The sequence below is a fragment of the Macaca nemestrina genome, chromosome 12, assembly GCF_043159975.1.
Source record: "Macaca nemestrina isolate mMacNem1 chromosome 12, mMacNem.hap1, whole genome shotgun sequence".
Classification (NCBI taxonomy): domain Eukaryota; kingdom Metazoa; phylum Chordata; class Mammalia; order Primates; family Cercopithecidae; genus Macaca; species Macaca nemestrina.
This window is the reverse complement of record NC_092136.1, coordinates 84,369,063-84,397,031: the sequence shown is the minus strand read 5'-3', so window position 1 is coordinate 84,397,031 and position 27,969 is coordinate 84,369,063. Positions and strand designations below refer to the sequence as shown.

Below are 27,969 nucleotides of genomic sequence, written 5' to 3'. Positions count from 1 at the left end.
CAGGACATAGGCATGGGCAAGGACTTCATGTCTAAAACACCAAAAGCAATGGCAACAAAAGCCAAAATTGACAAACAGGATCTAATTAAACTAAAGAGCTTCTACACAGCAAAAGAAAGTACCATCAGAGTGAACAGGCAACCTACAGAATGGGAGAACATTTTTGCAATCTACTTATCTGACAAAGGGCTAATATCCAGAACCTATAAAGAACTCAATCAAATTTACAAGAAAAAAAAAAAACTCCATCAAAAAGTAGGAAAAGGATATGAACAGACACTTCTCAAAAGAAGACATTCATACAGCCAACAGACACATGAAAAAATGCTCATCATCACTGGCCATCAGAGAAATGCAAATCAAAACCACAATGAAATACCATCTCACACCAGTTAGAATGGAAATCATTAAAAAGTCAGGAAAAAACAGGTGTTGGAGAGGATGTGGAGAACTAGGAACACTTTTACACTGTTGGTGGGATTGTAAACTAGTTCAACCATTATGGAAAACAATATGGCGATTCCTCAAGGATCTAGAACTAGAAGTACCATATGACCCAGCCATCCCATTACTGGGTATATACCCAAAGGATTATAAGTCACGCTGCTATAAAGACACATGCACACGTATGTTTATTGCAGCACTATTCACAATAGCAAAGACTTGGAATCAACCCAAATGTCCATCAGTGACAGACTGGATTAAGAAAATGTGGCACATATACACCATGGAATACTATGCAGCCATAAAGAAGGATGAGTTTGTGTCCTTTGTAGGGACATGGATGCAGCTGGAAACCATCATTCTCAGCAAACTATCACAAGAACAGAAAACCAAATACCGCATGTTCTCACTTATAGGTGGGAATTGAACAATGAGATCACTTGGACAAAGGAAGGGGATCATCACACACCAGGTCCTATTGTTGGCGGGGGGCGGGGGGCAGCTGGGAGGGATAGCATTAGAAGATATACCTAATGTAAATGACTAGTTAATGGGTGCAGCACACCAACATGGCACAAGTATACATATGTAACAAACCTGCACATTGTGCACATATACCCTAGAACTTAAAGTATAATAAAATAAAAATTGTAGATAATCTGAATGTTATCTCTCTTTTACTTAAAAAAAAGAGTACAAGAAAAAAAAATTAGGTGCAGATAGATTACAGGGATATCACTTTAATCTAACTATGGGCTGGGCTGGATTAAGCTCAGTGTTTCAATTTTTATTAGCAAGTTCCATTTTTAGTTTGTTCTCCTATCTCTAACCCCAGCCTTAACCCTAACCCTAACTCTAACTCTACCTTAACCCTGAGATGTTTACCAAGTTATTTCCTCATTGGTGGGCCCTGAACCCATTTTTTTACTCTCCAGCCCTGTGTGATTGTTGAAAGTTCTTAGCTTCTCAGAGACTTCATTCTTCTCAACTTCATAGTCTCCTTTCCTACTTTATTATGAATTGACTATTGCTTTGAGAAAAATAAATAGCACATAGTGTTGGATTCAGTTCTTTGTACTTTTTGTCACTGCAAAACCTTGAATTATCAAGTCCTAGAGTCCTTTTCAACCCTGAACCCTAATTTTTGTTTCCCTAGTCCATTGAGACTGCCAAAAGCTCTGCTCAGCTCTCTACTCAGCTTCACAGCCTCTTTCTCAGCACTAGTTTCTAACAGGAAAATGAGTTGAGGGGAAAAGATGCATTGATTACCTTTCCTGATGAATTTTCTTCTTTCAGGGATCTTGGACCCACAAGTCCTGGCTGACTTTGTGACTTGTTTGTGACTTCAAATATTTTTGATAGTCCATCCTTTTGAGTTGTTCTTTGCAAGAGAATGTTATAAATTAGTTTATTATAGTCAAAGTGGAAATTTTCTCTCTCTCAATTTCTCTCTGGTTTATTCTCTCACTAATTTTAAAAATCTGTATTTCAAAAGGAAAGTTATAATGTAGAAATTTTTTATATGATTGTGTCCATTTAAGGATCTTTATTTGATAAATTTGTCTGAAGTCACTCATTTATCTAATTAATGACAGAAATAGTGTTAGAATCCAGTCCATTGTTCTTTGTCCTTCTAAGTGTTGTGCTGCCAAATTTGGATTGTTTTTATTTTATTTTATTTTTTATCTTTTTTATTTTACATTCAGGGTTACACAGTGACAATGCAGGTTTGTTACATGGGTATATTGCACGATGCTGAGTTTTTGGTTATGAATGATTCTATCACCCCAGTACTGAGCTTAGTACCCAACAGTTAGTTTTTCAACCCTTATCTCCCCTGCTCCCTATCTAGTAGTCCTCAGTGTCTATTATTGGCAATTTTATGTCTACAAGTACCCAGTGTTTAGCTCCCACTTATAAATGAGAATATGCAGCATTTGTTTTTCTGCTCCTGTGTTAATTTACTTAGGATAATGGTCTCTAGCTGCATCCATGTTGCTCCAAAGGACATGATTTTGTTTTTTTCAATGGATGTGTGGTATTCCATGGTGTGCATGTAGCACATTTTCTTTATCCAACCCACTGTTGATGGGCACTAGGTTGATTCCACTCTGCTGTTACAAATAGTGCTGCTGTGAACATACAAGTACATATTTTGGTAGAACAATTTGTTTTTTTGGGGGGGGTATACACCAAGTAATCGGATTGCTGGGTTAAATGGTAGTTGTGTTTTAAATTTTTTTAGAAATTTCCACACTGGTTTCCACAGTGGCTGAATTCATTTACATTCCTAGGAGCAGTGTAAAGCATTTCATTTTTTCTGCAACCTTGTCAATCTGTTGTTTTTTGACTTTTTAATAATAGCTATTCTGACTGGTATGAGATAGTATTTCGTTGTGATTTTGATTTGCATTTCTTTTTTCCTTTCTTCTTTTTTTACAGATGGAGTCTCGCTCTGTCTCCAGGCTAGAGTGCAGTTGTGCGATCTCAGCTCACTGCAACCTCTGCCTCCTGGGTTTAAGTGATTCTCGTGCCTCAGCCTCCCCAGTAGCTGGGATTACAGGCATGTACCACCACACCCACCTAAATTTTGTGTTTTTATTAGAGACAGGGTTTCACCATGTTGGCCAGGACGATCTCGATCTCCTGACATCGTGTGATCCACCCACCTCAGCCTCCCAAAGCTCTGGGATTTACAGGCCTGAGCCACCGTGCCTGCCCTGATTTGCATTTCTCTGATGATTACTGATGTAGAATGTTTTCATATGTTTGTTACTAGGAAGATAAATGAATCACTACTTCATTAGTTAATTGACCCATATTTTTGTACTTTTCTCTAAGTTTTACACTTTAAACCATGAAGACTTTTGTACTCACTATATATCTATATCTATATCTATATATCTTGGCTAACTGCAAGCTCCATCTCCTGGGTTCAAGCCATTCTCCTGTCTCAGCCTCCCGAGTAGCTGGGACTACAGGCACCCACCACCATGCCGGCTAATTTTTTTTTTTTTTTTTTGTATTTTTAGTAGAGACAGGGTTTCACCGTGTTAACCAGGATGGTCTTGATCTCCTGACCTCGTGATCCTCCCACCTCGGCCTCCCAAAGTGCTGGGATTATAGGCATGAGCCACCGGCCCGGCCTGTACTCACCATTTTCTTTCCTGTCTGCCAGATTTTAAGAGATTAGTAAGGATAAACTTTATACTATATGCCAACCTGTATCTTCACCTCACTGGATCATTCATCCTATGTGGTAGACAGGGAAGGTATAATTATGCCTGTTTGACAGATGAGACAAATTAGTCTCAGAGAGGTGACATGGTTTTCCCAAGTTGGCAGACCCCACACTACCATCTGAATCTCTTTAGTGTTTTTTTCCTCCTAAAGCAGATGGCAACTCATCAAGCTTTATGGAAATCATGGAATGGAAGGGCTGGAAGGTAATTCAATGATAATGTAGTCCAATTTTGTCAATTTACAGAGAGAAAACTGAGGCCATAGAGGTGAAGTGCCTTCCTCAGAGTTGCATAGCTAGGATGTCACTGCATTGGGACCAGAGTTCAGGCCCCAGATTCATTCCTTTACTTGTGATAGAATAAAAGCCAAACTAGAGCAGATATGACAATGTAGAAAAAAATTAAAAAAACATAATGTAGTGGAATCAATAGGGCAAGTAGCATATACTTTAGAGTAGTAAATACATTGATTTAAGAAAGGCTTTAGTTAGGAACAGTGAAATGATTCTGAGCTCCAAAGATGAATAAACACAGAACTATACAGTGAGGAGGGTCTGAAAAATTTCCGTTTTCCTGCCAGTTCACAGGCAACAAAAGCAAGTGCATTTCTAAGGACCTTTCCAATGTTGTGATACTTTTTTTTTTAATTAATTTATTATTATTATTATACTTTAAGTTCTAGGGTACATGTGCATAACGTGCAGGTTTGTTACATATGTATACTTGTGCCATGTTGGTGTGCTGCACCCATCAACTCGTCAGCACCCATCAACTCGTCATTTACATCAGGTATAACTCCCAATGCAATCCCTCCCCCCTCCCCCCTCCCCATGATAGGCCCCGGTGTGTGATGTTCCCCTTCCCGAGTCCAAGTGATCTCATTGTTCAGTTCCCACCTATGAGTGAGAACATGCGGTGTTCGGTTTTCTGTTCTTGTGATAGTTTGCTAAGAATGATGGTTTCCAGCTGCATCCATGTCTCTACAAAGGACAAAAACTCATCCTTTTTTATGGCTGCATAGTATTCCATGGTGTATATGTGCCACATTTTCTTAATCCAGTCTGTCACTGATGGACATCTGGGTTGATTCCAAGTCTTTGCTATCTTAGACCTTCCCAAATTGATAAAATAAGGGGAAGGACTTGCGCGTTTTTCTCTTCTTTTTAAAACTGCTCATAGCAACACAAGGTAAAGATGCAAAGACGTTTCCTTTGGCAGACAATTTGCATACCAGTAAATACATGTTAATGACTCTAGTGCTTATAGCAGTCATTATATTGCCAAATCCTTTTAACAACAGTGAAGTAATTATAAGTAGATTAAAACATTCACTGGTACATCTTGTAAATTCATTACCAAGTTTCTGTTTTGCTTATGTTGTTAAAAAAGAACAACTGTGGCTCATAGTTTTCAAGGTATATAATGCCAAATGTTTGGCCCTTTATATAAACCTATATTCTCTCCTGAAATTGTTTTGTCAGTTAATATTTACATTTTATGAGTTTTAGGTTTTAAACAACAGGACTATTTGATTTCAAAGACAATCACTTTGTGAGAAGTAAGAATTCAGTTTGATACTACAGAATGGAATTTTCTTATTTAGAGATAGACTATGAACTCTCAGCGATGGTGTTTGTTCATTTATCCAAACCTTCCCATGCTCATCTGATTTTTGTCACCTAGGAACCTTCATTATACCTCCTTGCCCTTTATAATGACATTTTCAACATTAGAGAACATTCTCTTCACTTTTCTTGCATATTGATTTTCATTCTTGGAGCAAATATGCTCAGTCTTTTCTTCTTGATCCAAAAGAGAAATTTTCCAGCCATTTTTTAAAAAAGTTATCTTGCTGAAAGTGTCTTTCTAGCTATTTTAGCTTTATTTAGATTTTTAAATACATTATGTACTAATCACTTTGATTGATAAGACAATTTTATAGCATAAAAGCTACTAAATTTTCCAATGACACTCAAAAAGCATGAGTTATCAGATGACTTGAGGGTCTGTTAACACTTACTAGGTGCCTGTTTTGTGCCAAGTCCATCCCGGGTGCTTTTGCATGCAATTTAATTTATACTTTACTCTTACCACACCGTCTGACGAAGAGATAATTAGATAATTAACTCTATTTTAAGGACTAGAAAAAAATGAGACTTTGACTAGCCAAGGTTATGCAGCTGCTAAATTTTGGTATTAAGGTCTAATTTCTTAGTCACAGTTTTTCATAACTCCACACTATAAATGTATTCAAACATTTTCCATGCCTCCTTCTAATATTCATCACATATGTAATATTTTTTCAATATCAGTTTTCTCTGCTAGAACAAGAGCAGAAACTGTATCTGTTTTGTTTATTAATATATTCCCAGCCCTTAGCAGAGTTCTTAGCACATAGTTAAACCTGAATACAATTTGTAGAATGAGTAAATTGATAAATTAATGAATGAACTTACATTTTAAATTTACTATATTTCATTTTTTGGGGGGAATTTATATAGTATATGCCTCTACAAATTTGAAGAATTTGACAAGTAATCAAGCAAATTTTGGGGGAATGCCAATGGTCTATCTTCTTACAGAGTTAGAATAAATATGCCTGGTTTTACTGCAAATATGTATTTCTTCCAGTAGAGTTAAGTCAATACTGCTGGACTGAAACTGGTAAGAATGTGATGATTATACATCATTGTGTCCTAACATCTAGTTAAAGTTCTGAGGCACTATTGACAGGCTAGAAACAGCCCTCTTCATTTACCTGAAGAATGTGAAAATAATAGGAACTTAATGCATTTTGCCCTGTTTAAGAAGCATGACAGTGCTTCAGACTTGATGACTTTGAAATCTATTGTTCTTCATGGTGCACTGGCGCTTGGCTGTCTCACTTAATCATTGTGGCATTAATGATGCCACTAGTGGCTTGAGGCTTTAACTGGGTACTCAGACCCAGCTAGACAGAAAAGGGGAAATCTATTAAGTCTTATAATAATGCTAATGCAGAGCAAACAGAGGCTGAGTGCCCAGCAAACCACAGATTTGTTGAGATAAATAGAAAAAGCATGAGTGAATTTTATACATTGAGATATGATTGAAAGAATCGGACTTTGAAATCCACATAGAAATTGAATGATAATCAAGTTTGACATAAAAATATATTAAGGGCATAACAAATCACATTGCTTTATATAAATCTTCTGTTCATTAAATATCTTTGATATTTTCTTGTCTTAAACAAGCCTTCCCTGAGAGGGGGGCTCAGAAAAGACATTTCTGACATGTACTGGTCCAACACTGAACAAAACTCCACCCACTTCCTTGAGGGAAGTTTTGAAACCTATGATGAGAGGAGTGGAATGAGAAGCTTTGGAAATACCCTTGTTTTCCTGCTTGTTCCTTTCTTCCTGCGTTTACGGTAGTGAAACTTCAAGCTGGAGATAATATTTTCTTGGGACATAACTTCGACTTTGGAAAGCCCAAGTACTGTTTTCTGCTTTTGGAAAGGATTTTTTTAAATATATTTTCTTCTGTGTGGTCTACCTCAGGTAATTAGAGTAAGAGGGCAAACAAAGACATAGGATAGCAGCCTATTAGGAATTTTTTAGTGTACATTTATAATTCCTTCTTTGTTCCCACTAAAGACTTCATGAACCTTTTTATCCTCAGTTCAGAAGATGTATGTGTGCTCTGTGTGTGTGTGTGTGTGTGTGTGTGTGTGTGTGTGTATGTGTGATGACACAGTGGGTCAGTTCTCTCTTCCTGGAAAGGTCGGAATTTCTTCAGAATTAAGCATTGTGGGTACTGATAATTGGAAAGACTGGACATCTAGCCAAGGTGAAGAGGGTCTCCTAACAATTCCTGATAGCTAGAGATTCCCATCATAGATGTGCAGGTTCACATTAGCTAAATTATTGGAAAGGGAATGAGAAATTTGGCAATATATTATATATTAGCCAAATAATGACTTTTTGTCTTGATGTAATTAGCTTTCTTCTAATTATAGTTTCCCCATCATTTTACTCCCTAAGTTTTGGTTTTTAAAGCTTACTTCTCTTTATATGCTGGAAAGCCTTCATAGAACTCTTTAAACTCTGGGTGTTTGGTAGATTCTTACATTACTGATGGCAATAGTTCTTGTAAAGTATATTCGCTTACTTTCCTGCTTATATTACCTAACACTGTGTGCCATGAGAAAGTATCAGCAGCATTTCTCCTACCAATTATGTACCACAACTAAAAACGATTTTGAGCAATTTCAGCTATTATCACATGTTTATTGAAAACCTAGTACAGATAATTACTAGCATCTAGTGTGTAGAGGCCAGAGATTCTGCTAAATATCCTACAACATACAGCCCGTCCAATAAAAAATGTCAATAAAGTTCAGATTGAGAAATTTTTATCTAATGATATGGTAAATACTTGTGACCAGTCTTCCATATTGCAGACATAGCGCTAGATGCTAGAGATAGGATGACCAACACAGCAAATATGTCTTTACCCTTATGGAAATATAGTATATTTAGGAAGATACACATTTTAAAAATACTTCAAAAATCTACTAATTCCTTTTGCCAAGGGGGCTTATGAGCTGGGTTCTGGTATATGATATAATTGGTACCGCAAGACTGGAAATAAGTTAACTCACTATAGGATGAATTTTGCAAGTCCTGAATCCCTAAGTCTACTAACTTTTATATATGTGCTGAGTTTTTATGTGCAGCAGATTGAAAGAGGGTAAAACACATGATTTTCTTCTTCAGGAGTCTCACAATATACTCATAGATAATGATGAATGTATACAAAATACTTGAAGAACAAAGCAACCCTATGTATTCATATCATGGAGGTATAGGGTTATTAAATTTTATTGCTAATCAAAGTAGCTTAACCCCTTTATTTAACTTTGCTGGCTAAAGGGAAAATCTTTAGGCAATATAAAAATAATAAAGAGCATAAGAACACATTATTCATTTCTCCATGTTCTCAGATTGTTGTTCATGTTTATGCATTTATGCATAGTTTAAATTTAAATATGCAAGTAATTTTTTAATCTTGATTTTCTCCCATAAAAAAATCTGGTTTCTATTCTGTTGGAGTATTCACATTTATCATTTTTCATGGCTTCACAAAATACCATTGTTTTGGTGGACCCTAATTTACACTGTCCCTACTGATAGACATTTACAGACTCTATTTTTACAAGTGACAAAACTGAAGCCACAGATATTGAATCGCTTAACTAAAAGGATAATGTTTTAAAAATTGATAGTGTCCAACTGATAGTTTCCAGTGGTTTTAAAATGGATATATAATCAATATAAAGAAGTCTAAAGGTTATTTCTCACATTTCTCTGGATTCTACAGGTGGAAAAGACAAGCTGTGATTGCAGATTCCCAAGGGATCCTGTTAAGGTGTCTCTATGGTCAACCTTATTTTAATCATGGCAGTAGAGTGCCATGATAGTAAGTGATCTTTTATTCCCTATCATGTCTTTAATTTGGTAGACTTCCTGAGTACTTCTTGTGTTGCATACGGAATATACCCATTTCTAAAAGATTTAGGCCTGTGGTTTGACATGTTATAACAAAAACTAATATTGCAGAGAAGGACAATTAAAAGGAGAAAGATGGTTAGTTTTCTTGTTAACATTCATTAATCTTGAAATCTAGTCATTTTTAGTCTGACAGTTTGACAATAGGTACTTTTATATTTAAAAATCATGAAATAATTGCTTTCTGTCATGTATTAAAGGTCAAAAAAAGGTATTGCTCTATAAAAACAAGACACTATCGAAGCTGAGAAAAGTATCAGTCTTTAGTAAAATAAATTAGTAGACTATTAGGAAGGCAACTTTTGCACATTTTACTTACTATGAATGAAAGCTAGAAAAGGAAACTCTCTCAGGCAACAGGAGTAGAATTCTCGTGGAGATAATAGGTAAAACTCTTACATGAAAATTGTATTTTTACCTACTAACAATCAGAATGTCTTTTAGTTAGAGAAGAAATGTTTATTTGACATTTACTGTGATTTTTTGCAAAACTGTATTTAGGATATGCACTTAAGAAATATGAGCACTACCATGAGGCATTCATTTTTTAATTTGTTTTTTTCTACCTGAATTTTAAGAAGGATACTTTTTGTTTATTTTAAATAATTTCTGTAGAATTTTGTATTTTCATTTGCCAAGTACTTTGACAGAGATTTGTCCCAGTTATTTTAATAGCCCATGAGTGACTTTGTTCCCATTTTGCAGATGAGAAAATGGATACAGGGAGATTACATAATATATTATATTCTAGATAACACAGCTAAGAAATGGCCTACATATTCATTGAAGCTAAACCTTCTCACTCCAAAAGCTATGAAGTCTGAATTAGAATGCCTTAACCTCAAAAGGTCAAATTGATCATTGTTTAGTATAATGACTCTACCTATGAACTCTTGGATTTCAGTTTTTAAAGGAGTCTTAAAATTGAAATGTTCTGGTCTTATTTGTTAGCATTTTATTGTATTTAGATTTCAAAATGTTTGCCATGAGAAGTATTATGGTAATGATATGCCCATTCTACTAATGAAATGCCTAAGGTACTCAATGAGGAAATTAAGATATGCACTAAAATCGAGGGACAACAATCTAGGAACAAAATCCAGGAACAGCAAACACTTGGTAAATATAGTCTTAGAGTCACTAGGCTCTAAATAAGAAGAATAATTTCTCTGATTATAAAATAAGGAAATTTCATATTTAGAGGGAAATTGTATAGAAGAAAGAAGAAAATAGAACTCACCTACATTTGTACCACTAAGAGATAACTATCTCTATATTTTAGCATCTTATTTCCCACTGTGTTCTATGGAAAAGTGGTCAAGGAAATATTAAAATAAAGCTTTTTAGAAATTGTCAACAAACAAATAAAAAGAACATCTCTTCACTGCAGAGTATCTCAGTGCATCTAATATGCTAAGACACATTGTGACTCTTCAAGAAAAGGAGATGAAGTGCAAGTTTGGGTATTACATATACAGGATGGAGCAGAAGAAGAGTTAGGATTCAAAGAGGTTTTAAATGCAAGTTGGCAACAGTTAGGCTGTGTGAAATTTAGGGAAGTGATTTATGTTAATCCGATGAGCACAAAGACAGACACCTATCAACTGTGAAAAATAAGGGTCATTTTTGGCCTTCTATGAAATTAGTGTTGAAGGTACCAGGCTTCGTTAAAATAATTGCCTAGTTTAAGCTTCACTCTGAAATATTATCCCTATTTTACAGATTATGAAACTGATGTTTGGAGTCAAAGTGTCCTCCTGGTGGATTACATTAGTCTATTGGATAAATGAAGCAGAAAGATAAAAATATAAAATTCAATAATCAGGGCATGATATATTTTTATAATGAATTGGTTTTTCTTTACTGGTAAAAGTAATTTAATTTTTTGCCTCATCTGAAAAGTTTCTAGCCTATCCTCATATTTCCATTTCTACGCTCAAATGCATCTAATTGTTGGTCTTCCTATATCAGAATATAAACTAAGATTGCTGAGATTTAGTAAGTAAGGAGTGCTGTATAGTAACTGTTGATATACTGCTGAGGGAAGTCCATCCAAAGCTCCTGCCCTGTGGTAGATACACAGCTCTCAGATAGAAACTAAATTCTTTTCTTTATCATAGAGGGAATTAGGTTGCACTTTTGCAAATTCTGTTCGGGATCCTTTGAACTGAAGCCATCAAGCTTCCAAGAAATAGAAAGGGTGTTTATGGGCGCTAATAAGATGGAGGAAGCAGGGTTGCTGTCAGAGTTTTGGGGTTGTAGTTTGGTGCTTCCTACTAGACCTGAGACTCAAAGAAGCAAAATTGTAGGCCTAGTTTTAGATGAAGCTCTTCACTGGCATCATTTGATTCGTTTAGAGACGAATTTTTCAGTGACATATTGGATACTTCCTCTGCCAACTAGTGATACTGACGTTTAAAATCCTGTAGAGAATAACAGACATCTCTAGAGAAGTGATTCTTCTCTTCCAAAATGCCTTGCCTTCTGGAATAGTTGAAAAGAGTCATCATATTTCCTCTTCCCTTCTGTAAAACTCAGACTATTCAAATTATAGCAACTAAGCTCATGCACTTGAACTTTACAGGTAGGCATATGTTTTTTACTTTTATTTTATGTTGAAAACTTGGTCTTTTAAAATATTTTGTTTTACTTGTGAAATTCAGTTTAATTATTTTCAATAATAAAATATTAAATATTAATCCGATATTAGTAAGGACATATTTTTTGTTTGTCTTTTGTTGTTGTTTAGCCCTCCTACAACCTCTCTCTTTTAATGAAGATATTGTATCACAGTAATGAAAATTTTAGGAAAACAGAAAGGAAGAATCACTTATAGTTTAACTACCACAACAGCAAAGCTATTTTCACTTTTGCATATTCCCATCTGTTGGTTTCTTAGGGAAGCCAATAAATGGCACTCCTCTTCTCTGCCTAGGCTTTGAATAATTTGAGAATAAAACAAATGAGTGGCAGATGGAGCCAAAATATTACCTATATTACTGATTAAGCCTAGGTTGGAACATGTCGCTTATTATGAAAGTCAAATGGGTCTGCTAACTAAACCTTGGACATAGGCAGACTACTGCTCCATCCTCCCCTTTTCTCAATTGCAACCAGTAATGAACGAGGCCTGCTCTCAACAGTGAGGAAGATCAGACCCTTGGAGAGCACTGGAGACCAGCTGCTCCATTTGGCTTACTTGTTCCCAAGAGGAAGAAGGGTGCAGGTGGGCGACACATGCCTGGTTTACTTTTTGCCAAAAATGACAGTCAAATAAGTCACCCTGCTTTACCATTTCCAGCTGTCACCAAAAGCAGAAAGAGTTAATGGGCAGAGAAAAGCCAGAAATTATATCGGTATCCTGCCATAGGAGGAAACATTTTTCAGGTGGAGATAACTTATTTCCCATTTAGTTAAGCTTCATCTATTTTTAAAGATAAAATGAAACTCCTATAAACATTTTCATGAAAATAGTAATCTCTGACTTTTAAATTATTTTTGGAGAGATTCTGAGAAATGAGAATTTGGAATTTGAGTGTTTTTTGCTCCCTGGAAAATGTTAAGAAATTGCTTTTCTGATAGGTTATACAGATTACCATGTTGTCAAATCCCTGGTTCATAAAGGAAAGTTTAAGCAGTGATTTACAATTGCCCCTGACCTGGGCTCCAATGGTAGTTATATTAGATCATGATTGTATCCAAAGTAACTACTCATCAACAGTTAATTAATGCCTATTTTGTAATAACACTCTGGAGGTTACATAACAAGGTTAAGGCAAAAAAAACCTGGTCCTGAAAGTTTTCAGTTAATCAGAGGAATGAATATAATGCATAGAAAACTAGAGAGCCAATTATAATTATGAAATTGTGACATATATGCCATCTAGTCTCAAGACAGTTAACATTTACAAACACACAACACACTCACAAGAGTGTACATAATAAGGGTAACTTGAATCCTCTTAATTTATAGGAAAGGTAAATCATTTATCCTCTAGACAGTAATAGTATAGTGGAGGACACAAAAAGTTAATAGGCAATTACGATATGATATGATAAGAAATAAGCACAGGCTTATAGTAGCACAACAGGAGCAGCATTTAACACATTCTTGGAGTATAAAAGGAAACTTTGTAGTAGAGGTTATAGCTAATGGAAAGTTGAAATAAAATAAAGAATTTACTAAGTGAAACAAGAGGAATGGGGCAGAGTAACAACATGTGCATGGAGGTCCAGAAGAGAAAGATCAGGGGACATTCAGAAACTTGTAAATAGTTTAGAGTAGTTCCTAGTACAATGCCTGGAATATGACCAGTGTTTATTAAAGTTATTATGTATGTATAATGTCTTATTGAACGTTGAATTTGAGATTACAACCTTACATACCAATGAGTATATATAATTGGTTTATGACAGTGTGAAACTGGTGGCAGGGCAATGGGGTTTTGGGGATTAGGGAGAGAAAAGATTGAGCACATATTTGGGTAAGTTGAATATTCATTTTCATTCTGTATTGAATCACTATTTTATATGTAATTTTCTATTAAAAATAGAGCTAATAGAAAGTTAGATTTTAAAAGTTATTTAAAAGTATTTCATTAAAAGCAACTCAATTATTTCCGTCATTTCTTCTGTTTGTTTTTGTTATTGGCAAGGAATTCTAAGGAAATCTGTGAATTTGTTTTTTATGCTAAAGTTCTCTAAATTGGAAATTAGAGATCCACGTATTTAAATAATGCATTTTGCATGCATACACTGCCTTTTACTTTTGAAGTATATTGTTGTTGATCTTCTGTTGTTATGTATTTATAATGATGCTGGCTTCCTTGTGAATTTTATTTAATATAATGACAGATTAAGTCCATGTGATAATAATGGTTTCGTGAAGTTTTCTCATCTATTTTATTAGTTATTTAAACAATATGTATTTATAAAGTACCTAGTCTGTGTGCAGCATTATGTTAGGTTCTATGGAGAATAAAAATAAGCTCAGTGTAAAATTTGGTACATCAAGATTCTGGTACAAATTGGAAATCTTTGATCTAGTAATTTCAGTTTGGGAACTCTTTCTTCAGTAAATAATTTTAAGTACAGAGGGGTGGGGAATAAAGTTATTTATAACAGAATTTTGTGTAAGGCTCTATAATTGTGATAACCTAAATGTTCAATAAGACAGGAATTATTAATGAACTAGAAAATCTATTAGTGTAGGGATGGCAGTCATTATGTTGTTGCAAAGACTATAATAAGATAGCAAAGGCTGATGATGTAATGTCAGGTTTTAAAAATGAAATATAAACTTATATGCCTGAAATGGTTCAAATTATTCTATAGAAAAGTTCAAAGTATAAAAACCAGAAAAAAATGTACTAAATATCAACAGTAGATACAAAAATATACTTTTGCAGTGGAGCTCTGATTGGTTATTTTCCTCCTTTATTTTCTAAAATATCTTCCATAAATACCTTACCACATTTTTATTTGAAGCATATGAATTTTAATTGAATTTGAGCCTATCTTTAAATTGTTTGGCAATCTAATTGGAGTGGTAGAACCTTTATATACAGAAAGGTATTTAAATATATCGTACATCACAGATTTCTTATGAGAGTGTGGGCAATCCACTAACTTTATTTACTCTCCAAATTATTTATTAAAAAAATAACAATAGCTACTACTTGTAAGTACCTTTTGTGCCAAGCATTCTTCTTAGAGATTCACATGCCTTATTTAATCCTTTGACAACTCCCACTCTATTAGACGAGGTCTTGTTAGAGAGCAAAGTCCTTTTCTCCCATTTACTAGCTATGTGATCTTAAGCAGATTAATTAACCCATTTTAAACCTTAGTTTTCACTAAAACAGAAAATTGGCTGTTGCAAGAATTAAAATAATCTATGTAAAACACTTAGTATAGTACCTAATACAAAGTAAATTCTGAATAAATATTAGCAACTTTTAAAACAACAATTAAGTTTGAAGTTCCCAGGGCTTCATCCTGTTTTCTCATTTCAAGCTATGCCTTTGGATATCTTATTTATTTTTGTAGTTTTCAGTGCTACTAATATGCTAAAAATTCTCAAACGTATACATCTAGCTGACATATAGACCTCTTTTGCACTTCAAACTCATTCATGTATTGTCTTACTTGACATCACCTCTTGGTTGTCTCAAAACTAATGTGTCTCCGATTGCATTCCTTTTTTAACCCAAGTTACCCAAGTTTTTTTTTTTTTTTTTTTTTTTTTTTCCAGTTTCAATAGATTTAGGGGTAAAAGTGATTTTGGTTACATGGATGAATTGTATAGTGGTGAAGTGTGGGCTTTTAGTATACCTGTCACTGGAATAGTGTATGTTGTACCCAATAGGTAATTTTTCATTTCTCCCCTCCCATCCACTTCACTTCTGACTCTCCAGTGTTCATTATCCCACTCTGTGTGCCCCTTCTTTGCTTCTGCTCATAGAGAGCTGCTCGTCTTTCAGTCTTGTCCATATTAGTGAATGGTACCTCCATTTGCTCAGATGCTTATGTCAAAAACAGAGAGTTCTTCCTTTTTCTTCCCTATCCCTAACTCCTTGCACTCAGTTTAAATGTCATTGGTTTTCCATCCAAATGTACAGCTGAATATCCATACATTTTCCCCCAACTTAATCACCACTACTATACTGCAAAATCAGCATCATCTTTTATTGAGACCATGCATTCCCAAATATGACTTCATTTCCTGTATTATCCCTTTCTAAAACATTTTCTATGTGGAAGCCCATAGTGAGATTTTAAAATACAAAACGTTTTTTATGCCACTCCCCTGCTCAAATCTCTCTGATGCCCTGTTTAATCCTCAAAACAACTGTATGAAATTGACATGCCTTTTCCTTTGTATTTTTAGATGAGTAAAATAAGGTTAAGAGTCAAAGTACCATGCTTGATATATTGCTTTAGTGACAGTGAATCAGATAGGCTGATGAAGCAGAAACTTGGAATATAAAATCCAGCAATGAAGAGGCACTTATTTTCATAAGTATCTTCTCACCAGTGTCAATAAAATCTAATCAGTTGCCACATCCCAAAGGAGTCTGGCTCTTTTTATATCTTACAGCACCACTGCTACTACACTGCTATTATACCAATGAAGGCTATTTAAACCCTCCAAGTTCTTCATAAAGATATATTTAGTTTTGGCAAGGTAATATTAATTAGAAGCAATTAAGAAATACTGGTGAAAAAAATGAAACTAGGGGATCCAGAATTTCTTGGATAATTGGACCCCTGTTCCCCATGCCTATCCCCTAAAGACCACAAACTATATGTCATGAATTTGAGAGGCAATATAATGTAATATTTAAGAACACAAACCAGCTCCACCTATTACTAACTGGAAAATGGTGTGTAATTTTAAAAAAATCCTTTTTCTCTTAGTTTCCTCATCTATAAAATAGGGATAATACTGGTACCTACTTTATGGTACTAACTAGGTTTTAGTTGCTATACTTAGAACCTTATGCATTCCTCTTGGTGAATTTGTATGCTAAAAGGAATGATCCAATCAAGAATGAAAAATGAGGATTAAACAAATCAACATAGGTAAATACTACTTCTGGCAGTAGTACTTCTATACTTTCTGAGAGAGAAAGGCCATATGTTTGCTTCTAAACAGTTATCAGTTACAAGATCGATGGTGTCTATAACACAGTGAGGTTATAAAAGTTCACAAGGCAGAGCAGTAATTGTGGGATGTGTTGAATAAACCTTATAGCTGGAAGTATCTGTTAGTTGCTACTCATACTATAAAATTTTCCTCCAGAGAAAACCTCACTGTCTGGCCACTGGCTGAAATGGTATTTTGGCAAGATCATTCATTTTGTTGCAGAATTATCATCATGCCATGAGTAGATATTCTAGTTTTATCTTTACATAGTCAGATGTGACTTATATTTGGGTTTTGTGATAAGCATAGCATAACATAACATAACATAACATAACATAACATAACATAACATAACATAACATAACATAACATGGTGCAATGGGTAACTAAAGAAGTATTCGTGTTGCTTTTGAGTCATGTGCATTTGTTGGGATTACTTCATTTTGTTTTGAGTTCAGCATGCTACAAGAAGTGGTTAAAAATTATTAACATTGACTTCTCCAGGAGAATTCAGCAATTCTTTCCATCCTTGGTAGTTTTAAAGGGAAAAATGCAACCCAGGGTTTGAGAATTAATCTACGATAGGGTTATAATCCATGATCTTTTGTGGAACTGTCTCGGAAAGTGCATGTTGAACAAGTTACAGAGCATATTTGAATTTGGGATCTATAGCATGATTTTGCTGTGGAACCCTGATTCAACTGCTTCTCCCCTTTGTTAGGCTCTCCTCCAGATGGTGTTCTCTCCATCTTCCAAAGGAGAGAATTCACAAAGGCATAGTTCTTATGTTGTGAATTACTAAGGACTGCCAATGTGAATTAGACAAATATCTATGGAAATTCATTCATTCAACCAAAATTTAATGAGTCTTACCAAGTTACAGACATTGTGCTAGATATTGAAGATACAAAGTCAAATAAGAAGTGATATATACCATCAAGGAGCTTATAGTGTATCGATAAATGAGAGAGTAAGGTGATGAGGAGGCCCACAAATTTGTACTTTTTTTCCATTTTTGAACTTTCTCTTATGTAACTTGTTTCTTGTGCTAATTCAAAGATTGTCCCCACCATCATGGTTAACATTAATATAGTATTGTTTTGCATAAACCTTGCTTAGGGCTTTATTATGTACATGACTTATTTAATATATATAATAACTCTATGATACAAGTGTTATTAATATCCTCCTTGTACAGATATGGAAACCATGGCTGAGAAATGCCAAGTAACCTACTTAAGCTTATACAACTAGGGAATGGTGGGAAAAGAAATGAAAGCCTGAGACTTTGTTCATAATAACTATGCTATACTGCCGCACATTTGGATATAACTAGTGAAGAAGTATTTCAGCATTTGGCCTGTACCGATCAACTACCTAAACTGGATATAAGATATTGTGGGTGAATTTTGAGAGATGGCAAACTTTGGGAAATGATGATATTTGGGTAGAACTTGTTTAGAGATAAATTTGGGCCTTTGGCACTGGTTACTGAATGTCTCTAAAGTTGAAGGGGGAGTAGGATCAATTACTAGGAAGAAAAATTCCTCTTACTAAGGTCCTTCATGTGAATAAACCAAAAGCTGACTGTAGGCAAAGCAGAAATTCCAAAAATTTAGGATAAACAACGTCTGACTACTTGTAAAATGTAAATGTAAAATGTGAAATGACTATGTAATTTAAAATCTCTTTAGAAGTGATTTTAAAAGAATTACAAAGCAGACAAAAGGGAGAAAAAAGTTATGTAAATATATACCAATTCTTATTTTTTACAGTAATTTTATGGAAGTAACAAATATTGTCAAATTTCATATAATCTCTAGGAGTTCCAGGTACACTGAGAAAAAAAGGTATTTAAAAAAATTGTGTCATTGGAAAGCTCTGATGATTGAACCTACAGAACACACTGGACCATAATTTTGTTTTCTAACCATATGTGGTGTCTAATTTAATTGTACATTGCCCAGGCAGATGCTACAGTCTTCATTCAACCTGGAACTTACTGGACATCAGTGGCCACTTTATAGAAATTCTTCACGTAGTTGTTTTCTTTAAATTTTTACTTCATGAAGACATCCCTCTTGATGTATTAGAAAACTATTTTAAGTTGATTAAATCAACACTTGAAAGTAACACTATCCTCAAGCAATAATTTGTTGAATTTTTTTAGTTGGAGGGGACATATAATGCTAGAATGATGCATAAGTGGAAGCACAATATAGAGAAAGACATGTGGGAGTGAATCCTAATTGTCACTTCTATGTAAATATCTCAGTGACCTCAGTTGCCCCATCTTTAAACTGAGTATTTCTCACAAGGTTGTTGTGAGGCTTGAAAGAAATGATCTATGTGAATGCAGGTACTCAGTTCAGAGATGAATTGTCAGCAATTACTATTATGCTATTTAAGTAAAATATTTTTTTCTGTCAAAATGGTGGTGTATTCCTTCTATGAAAAAAACTGGGATTAAGTGACTTCACAAAAATTATCTCAAGGAACTTCAAAAAAAGACAATATTCATTATATCTGTAGCTTTCTGAATGATCAATATATATCACTTTTGGTTTTTGTGTGAAAGAGAGATCTTTATTCTCCTCTAAGATACAGCTGACAACTAGTGTGGTTTCTCAGCCTGTTCCAAATGTGAACTGAATCATGTCTAGAATCATCATACCCCATGAACATTCATGTCCTTGAGTTGACTTCTTTGTCATTCATATGCAGGTTGTACACAAAATATTTACATGCATTGGTTTTATCTTTCACAGGCAAGTAAGGGGACCCAGATTCCTATTTGGCGGGGTTTAAATCAGAGCTCAGAGGTTTTGTTTCATGTACGTTTGCTGTCTGCCTGGTTTCACTCATTAACCAGATTATCTCCAAAATGACACATACTCAGACATGAGCCATATTATTGTTTGATATTTTGAGATCTATTATGTATTCATACAGAGATGTACAATCTGTAATAAAAAATAAGGTAAACATGTCTTATTTTAGAAACTGTCTCTTCCCACTCCTACATTTAGGTTAATTTTAAGATCCTCATATTCTTCAAACTTAATTAAAGTTACTTTTCTAAACTGCTTTTCTGCTTTTGTAAGGAATAGATGAACTTCAAGTAAGTGCAAAAAAAAAAAAACACATTTTAATTTTAACTGTAAAGAGAGGGTTTACATGTTAAGATAACACTCAGGTTAATTTTTTCTAGATGTGATGTTCAGATAATATTTGTAATAATAATACTAACAATTCTGTGCTCTCATTATACTCTCCTGAGGATATGCTCATATTTATATATCTTTTCTGAAATACTGCTATAGCATTCAACATTGTCTACTCCATTAAATTTAAGTCAGTTTTCAGACCATTATTTAATACCTACAACCCTTTGAGTTAGGCATTATAATCCTCAACTTATAAAGGAAGAAACTGAGTCTCAGAGAAATTTGAAGTTTTGCTGGTGGCCAAATAACTGATGGAGCCAGGTTCAAATCCAGGTCTGCCTAACTACAAAGCCTATACATTGTCCACCATATCAAGATTCTGGAGACCCTGACAATATGGTATTTTGGGATGTATAATTGCTTATCTACTGAACTCAGGGTAGCAAAGACTAGGAGTTGAAAACATGTGGATGCATACTAAAACTATTGCTCAGGTGAGCTGATGGATTGTAACACAAATCTTTTCTCCTAGCTGTAAAGCAATACTAAAAACCTTCAGAGAAGTTGGCAGGCATGCACCACTTTGCCTTCAGCCATTAATATATTAAGAAATTATTGAGTGTTTATCACATTCCAGAGACTAATCTAAGTCCTGGGGATACTTCTGAGAACAAACAGAGAAAAGTCCTTGTGGAGCTTACATTATTGCAGTCTTTCTCTCAAGCTATGTCAGTACTTGTAAGTGATCAGCATTCCCACCTTCCCAGAAAATGAAGTGCCTCAATACATCCTTTTAATAGATTGCTGATCCCTGTTGTAGTCAGAACAGAAAATGAAGCCAAAATAGAACTGCTCTTTTATGTAAGCCATGTAAAGATCAAAGAATGCTACTTCAACAAATTTTTAAGAAAGAAAGATATTGTGCTGTATACAGAGTAGGCACAACATACTCTTTGAATAAATGAATGAATGAATAATAAATGCATGGTAATATTTACAGAACTAGTTAATGGAAACTGTACAAGTTTGTTTTTGAAGTTGTTACTGGTTATTACAGGCATTTATCTTTCTCTATTTATGCTATATGATTGGACTCTATAGAAACATTTTATTTCTGTATGTCTCACTTAATGAAATAATTTTATAATTATCAATGGTTTTTATTTGATTCACTGTGCTACATAGTATGTTAAGTACTTCTCTTTATTGAGATCATGTGTTAGGCATAATCCAGTGTTGAAGATGTGGCAGTGAACAGACAGATGAAATCCCGCCTACATTCTAGTTGGGGGTGGGAGATGGGGAGAAAGTAAAACAAAAAACCAATAAAGAAAATATGTAGTATGATTGCTAAAGAGAAAAATAAAGAGGGACAGTTCTGAAGTGCTTGGAGAAGTAATTTTAAGTGGTATAATCAATCAAAAGCCTCTCATAAGGTAACATTTGAACAAAAACCTGAAGAAGGTAAGAGAGTTATCCTTGTGGATAAGAAAATTTCAGGCAGAGGGATAACATTTTGAGGTAGGCACTATGCTTTTCTTCCATTTTATGCATAAGGAAGATAAGACTAAGTAATTTGCTTCAGGTGTACAAATAGGAAATGACAGAAATAGTATTTAAATCCATGCTCTGTGCACCTAACTTTTTATTTTGAAAACATTTTTATTCTCAAGAAAAGCAAGAAAAAGCGAAGTAGAGTGAGAAGCCTGCTTTAAGATACTTAACTCTACACATATTTAGAACTAAACATATTTAGAAGCCAAATATGCATGATGGGTGGATGGGGGTTATCATAACTCAAGATAAGCATGTTTCTTTTTAGCTTAATCAAAGCTCACAAAGGCAATAGCCTCATCAAGCCCAGCCAAAGTTTTTATGATGATGGTCATTTTGGGATTTGCAGGTCTTCACTAATTTTCTAGAGATAATCTACATAAATTGCTAAAGGATAGTATTTGGGTGGGCTGGTTGGTTTGTACCTGATATGGTTTGGCTCTGTATCCCCATCAAAATCTCATCGTGAACTGTAATACCAACGTGTCAAAGGAGGGACTTGGTGGGAGGTGACTGGATCGTGGGAGTGGTTTCATGATAGTAAGGGAGTTCTCATGAGATCTGATGGTTTTAAAAGTGGGAGTTTTTCCTTCTTCACCTCTTGCCTGTCGTCATGTAAGACTGCCTTGTTTTCGCTTCACCTTTTGCCATGATTGTAAGTTTCCTGAAGCCTCTCCAACCATGTGGAACTGTGAATCAATTAAACCTCTTTTGTTTCTAAATTACCTAGTCTCAAGTATTCTTTATAGCAGTGTGAAAACAAATAAATACAGTGCCATTTGTAAAGAAATAGTGCTATTTCAAGGGGTGAGTGATAAGTTTCCCATTTCCGTCTTCTATCTGCTGTTTCAATCTGAACACGTTTGTAAGAGTTCAACCTGATAGAAATAACATCACTCACACTGGCCAAGTATTCTAGACAGATTAGGTCAAAAGACTGTCTGACTGCTGGCCATTGGCTGAAACACCAGACAAAGCCACAGAGACAAGATTACAGGGAGAAATAGAAATTCCAATATTACAAACTGACCTCTGTATTTTGTGAGGGACAAAAAAAGAAAATATCATATCAAAAGAGTGCCTTCTGTTATTATTTATCTAGTGGCTGATGCATTGAGGTTGAGATTTTGGCATGTCGTGCAGAATTTTACCTTAATTGGAATACAGATGCTTCAATAGATGTAGAATCCCAATGATAACATGCAGGAAACTCATGGATAGCACAGGAAAATGAATGGATAATCAGAAAAAGAGTCATCAAGGATACCAAAAATTGTATTTCTGATATAGCTGGGAAGTGGGAGTACATTACTCCTCCACCACTGTTAAGGGTAAAAGGTTACCACAGGATTGCCCTGAAACTAGAGTCTCAGCAAAGGGGAAGCACAGGGTGCAGATTGTGAGGAGGCTCAGAAAAGATATTAATGTCTTTTTATTCATTGCTTCCCTACTTGCTCAAGCCTAGACTCTGAAGTTTTCCTGAAAAACTACTCTCAGTTCTTATACTGGAGAACAAAGGAATTCTGTCCAGCCTCAACTTTTTCTCCTTGGCATCCTTTGACTCTTACTTCTCCTGTTACTTCACATTGGCTTACCATTCTCATTGACCCTATTTTTATTTGGTAATCGGGCTCTATGCTTACATAGGATCATTCATTTTGTTGTCTTTGCATTTTGCAAGATTGAGTATGATTTGCTTTTCACTTGGCATGCAATGTGTAGAGTTTAGGAAATTTTCTTGTCTGAATTATTGGCATGTTTGGTAGGACATGTGGTAACAGATGCTTTTAAGAGCATTAGAAATAGCCTATAAAGAGTTTGAACCAGAGTAGGATTTTGAGGCATCTCTACGATTGCTCTCTGAATCCAAGTCATTTCTTAGTACAATTCATTAACAGAGGCTTCCTTCTTCTGACTTTCACTTAGTAAGTTGCACATTGTGTAGTCTTTATCCAGTTTTTCTTTCCTTCTTTATTTTCTCTAAACACACTTTTAAACATATCCAATTAGGTGATTACAACTAGAAATGGTAGGCTGTAATTTACTTCTTATCACTGAAATGGGTAACCAATAATAATGATTCTGACGAAATGAGTATTAGAATTTCATGCCTTTGTAAAAATATATTTGAACTTTAGAACAGGCCACCTTTCACTTATCAAATTATGAAGAAAAAATAGAAAGATCCTGCTGATCTTAATATAACACTGATAAAATAATATATTACCATTGAATAGAGACTCATTAAAGATTGCTTTAAAATTACATTGTTATTTGCTATCTATTCATTCTCAAACAGGATATTTCAAATGAATTTTCATTTTTTAGAACTTATAACTTGGAGCATGAAACACTCATTTGTAAAAATTGTTTATAATGCTTCTCTCTGGAGAGGCAAGGGTAAATATTCAACTTCATAAAACATGGAAGGCAAACAATATTTGAAAGAAAACAACTGATGGATTGAAAACTTTAAAATGAAATTGAAAGATTCTTCTGTACAATCACCTGGATTATTGTTGGAACAGTAATGAATAAATACTGGTATGAAAAGCTCTACTTCAACATTGATGAACGTGAGGGAAATTACAGAAATTTCATTTTATTTTTTGAAACAGGTATGGTGGCCAGGCATGGTGGTTCATGCCTATAATCGCAGTGCTTTGGGAGGCTGGGGTGGGTAGATCACTTTAGGTCAGGAGTTCAAGACCAGCCTGGCCAACATAGTGAAACCCCACCTCTCCTAAAAATACAAAAAAAAATTAGCCAGTTTTCAGGGCACACACTCAGGAGGCTGAGGCAGGAGAATCCCTTGAACTCAGGAGGCTGAGGCTGCAGTGAGCCAAGACACTGCTATTGCACTCCACTTGGGTAACAGAGCAAGTCTCCATCTCAAAAATAAATAAATAAATATTTATGACCGTAACAAGGTTTGCTTCAAGTAGCTCTCGGAAGTTAACACAGAGAGTTAACACAGAGTTAACTCCAATTCTACATTATTTTAGTGAAACAAACATTGAATTGTAAAGGGAGTGAAATAATAGTAAACAGTTGATAGAGAAGTATGGTCTTATTTAATTTTTGAAGACTACTGGTTTCAATATGATTATTTAAATAAAGGAAAGATGATAAATAGTTGATTGAGATGGGTGGTGGGATTCCTACATTATTATGAAGAATGAAAGGAATATTTAAGAAGAATATAACAAAAGTAAGGAAGCAGAAAAAATAAAGGACCAAAACCAAACATATAAAAGTATAGTATGAGAAAAATAAAACTATCATATACGTTGTCAAAATTAATATGAGTGGATAAGTATCATATGATAAGATGGGCTCTCAAATTAGTCTAAAAACAAATTTCACCTATACACTGCTTATAAATGAATATACCTAAAACCAATGACAGATTATTTTTAAACAAAAGTGTAGGTGAATAACGTATCAGGAAATAGTGAACTAATTGAAAGAAGAGGAGGGACTATTACTGTCTGGTTAATTTGATTTCAAGGTCAAAGGAAAAACTCACATGAGCAAAACAAAACCCCAAACAAGCAAAAATGCTTAGCCATTGAAAATGAAATGACACTTCTTTTTAAAATAGACCCTATATTTAAAAAGAAACAAAAGCTGAAATTATAGATTACTCTGAAATCAATAAAAAATAGAACATTTCATCTAGAAACTTATGCAATATACTCACGTAACAAACCTGCACATGTACCTCCTGAATCTAAAATAAAATAAAATGTAAAAGATTTTTAAAAAGAAACATAGGTACAGCTAAAACTACATTCAGAGGAAATTGCAGATGTAATGCTTTTATTATCAAAAATAAAAATTGAAAATAAAATTGTCTCAAACTGAAGAAAATAAAAAAAAGGAACAATAAAATGAATCAAAAGATCCTAGAGGAAAATTAAGTGTCAATATGAAGTGAGATTAATACAAGAGAAAATAAAATAAAGTCACCAAATGCATTTTAAAGTATAAATAATACCAAAAATTTTATGATTACATATGGATTATAAAGATAAAACATGTGATAAAAGTTGGCAGCCGTTTCTGTTTTTTTTTAATTTGTTGTAAAATAGGAGTAAAGGGAACTTTCTTACTATGATGAAGGCAATTTATTTGAATGTAACAGTAAACAATGTAATTAACAGTACAACTTTTAAGGCATAAATGACAAAATCAGAAAACATAATTTGATCACTGCTTGTATTCTTATTGTTTTGAAGATTCTGACTAATGCAAGAATAATAATAGCATAAGCAGTATAACTTTTTAATAAAACAGTAGAAAATTTAGCATTATATGTAGGTGACACTATAGAAAAAGAAATTCCAAGAAAAGAAAAGTAATACTCTAAGAAATTAGTGAGTCAGCTGGATAAAAAAGTCAATAGTCAGTAGAAATTCAATATACTCCATTTACTGACTTAGAGAACCTATGTCAAACAACAATCAAAACCCACATAACAGAACCCTTTAAACTCTCTGAGTCACCCATGAGTGCATCTTTAAAAAGGATCAAATGAAAAGATAAATATTGACAAAAGTAAAACTTTAGCTGAATTAAATTTAAAGGAGTTTAATTGAGCAATGAACTATTTGCGAATTGGGCAGCCTTCCCAGCTAGGGTAGACTCCAGTGCAGTCAATTGGTGGAAGAAGATTTATGGACAGAAGAAGGAAAGTGACATACATAAAACGGAAGTGAGGTACAGAAACAACTGGATTGGTTACAACTTGCTCTTTGCCTTATTTGAGGTCAGGAGTTCAAGACCAGCTTGGCCAACATGGTGAAACCCCATCTCTACTAAAAATACACACACACACACACATACACACACACACACACGAGCCAGTCGTGGGGGCACAGGCATGTAAGCCTGGTTACACAGGAGGCTGAGGTAGGAGAATCACTTGAAGGAATAAAGGAGACTTTCAGTTCAAAGAGTTGGCTACATTTAATTGGCCAAAACTCAATGATTGGCAGAAATGTAGGCTATGGTCTGTTTACAACTCCACTTGTTATAGTTCATAATGTACAGGAAAACCTTTGGGCTGAATTTAAGAGATGTACGGAGGCAGCTTTAGGCTAAACTTGATTTAACAATCTATGTCACCTGCCCTGTTCCCCACACATTGGAGGGGTCTAATATTGATAGCTTTACTCTCTTTTCTGATATTTGCTAGCACTGAGACTTCTGAATTGTATATTTAGTTAACTTTATGTTGTTTTAATATTTCCCTAATGATTTTTAATAGACAACTGTTATCTTTGCCCCCAGATAAAACCTTAGGGGTTGGAATACTCTTCTCCATGTTTGTACCTCTAATCATCAGTGAAGACATGTGGACACATGGAGAGTCCTGTATTGTTACCTGCATCAGTGAATGGGCACTGGTTCATTCAGCTTTCAAATTACCTGTCACCTTAACAGACATTACAAGAGTTCTGGCTTTAGCCATGGCAATTTACATTGTTTCGTCTATGTGGAGTTATTCCAAAATTGTTTGGTCTTTTCAAAAAAAAGAATGGTAACTCGATGAATTTCAGTTATTCCAAGCTGCTTTTCCTAGTAAATGTTTATTTCTCTAATAAATCAGAACTTATTGCAGCTAACTGCTTTGTGCTTTCATATACCTCCCTCACCCCAAGAATTTTGAAAGTTTTTAGCAAATAGTAACGTATTTGCTTCCCTTAGTAAGTTAAAAGGATAAATATTGATACTTTCATATTACATTATGAGGGCAGCAGCAGCCTGTCTGGAGCCGCCACTGAGAAGATGCCAGCTGCAGTGGGCGAGGCACAGTTGGGGTTGCGCACTCCACAGAGCCAGTTGGAGCCAGGAACAGGCAGGAGCCCAGCGCTTTTCAGAGTTGAAGGGTTGGGGGCCTCCTCCTCCTGGGTGCAACTGTGCATCCACCCAGCAGTGACCTGGGTTTCCCTGTGCTCTCGGGCTGGGAAGTGTCCCTCCCCAGTCGTGGCCCCCACAGGCTCAGAAATGCCTGTCCCCACTGTCTGGCCTCTCTCTGCTCCCGGTCCCCACTCTGATTTTAGAGCAAAGTTGAGGCTGAGCCTGGGCACTGTCACGTCCCAGCTGGATGTGCGTGCACTTAGGGTGGTGCTGACAGGCCAGCCCCTGCCGCCTCAGCCCGCCTCTGGACTTTGGGAGCACATAAGCATGGGAGGGAGGCTGAGGGGGCGCTGAGGTGGCTCCATGTGGGCCTGCAGGCTCTGTGGACGACATGCTCAATGGCGGCAGGAAGCAGACAGGCTCCTGGGCAGAAAGGGGCAGGTTCCCCGTGAAGCCTCACCTTCAAGCCAAGAACGGCCTGAAGCATGGAGGCCAGG

General features: G+C 35.2%; 1 protein-coding gene across 16 annotated transcripts in view; it reads left to right on the top strand.

Annotated features, from left to right (window-relative positions):
• Window positions 1-27,969, top strand: part of LOC105468849 (discs large MAGUK scaffold protein 2) — a 2,241,192-nt gene that overhangs the window by 617,746 nt on the left and 1,595,477 nt on the right. The gene's annotated exons all lie outside the window — the stretch shown is intronic.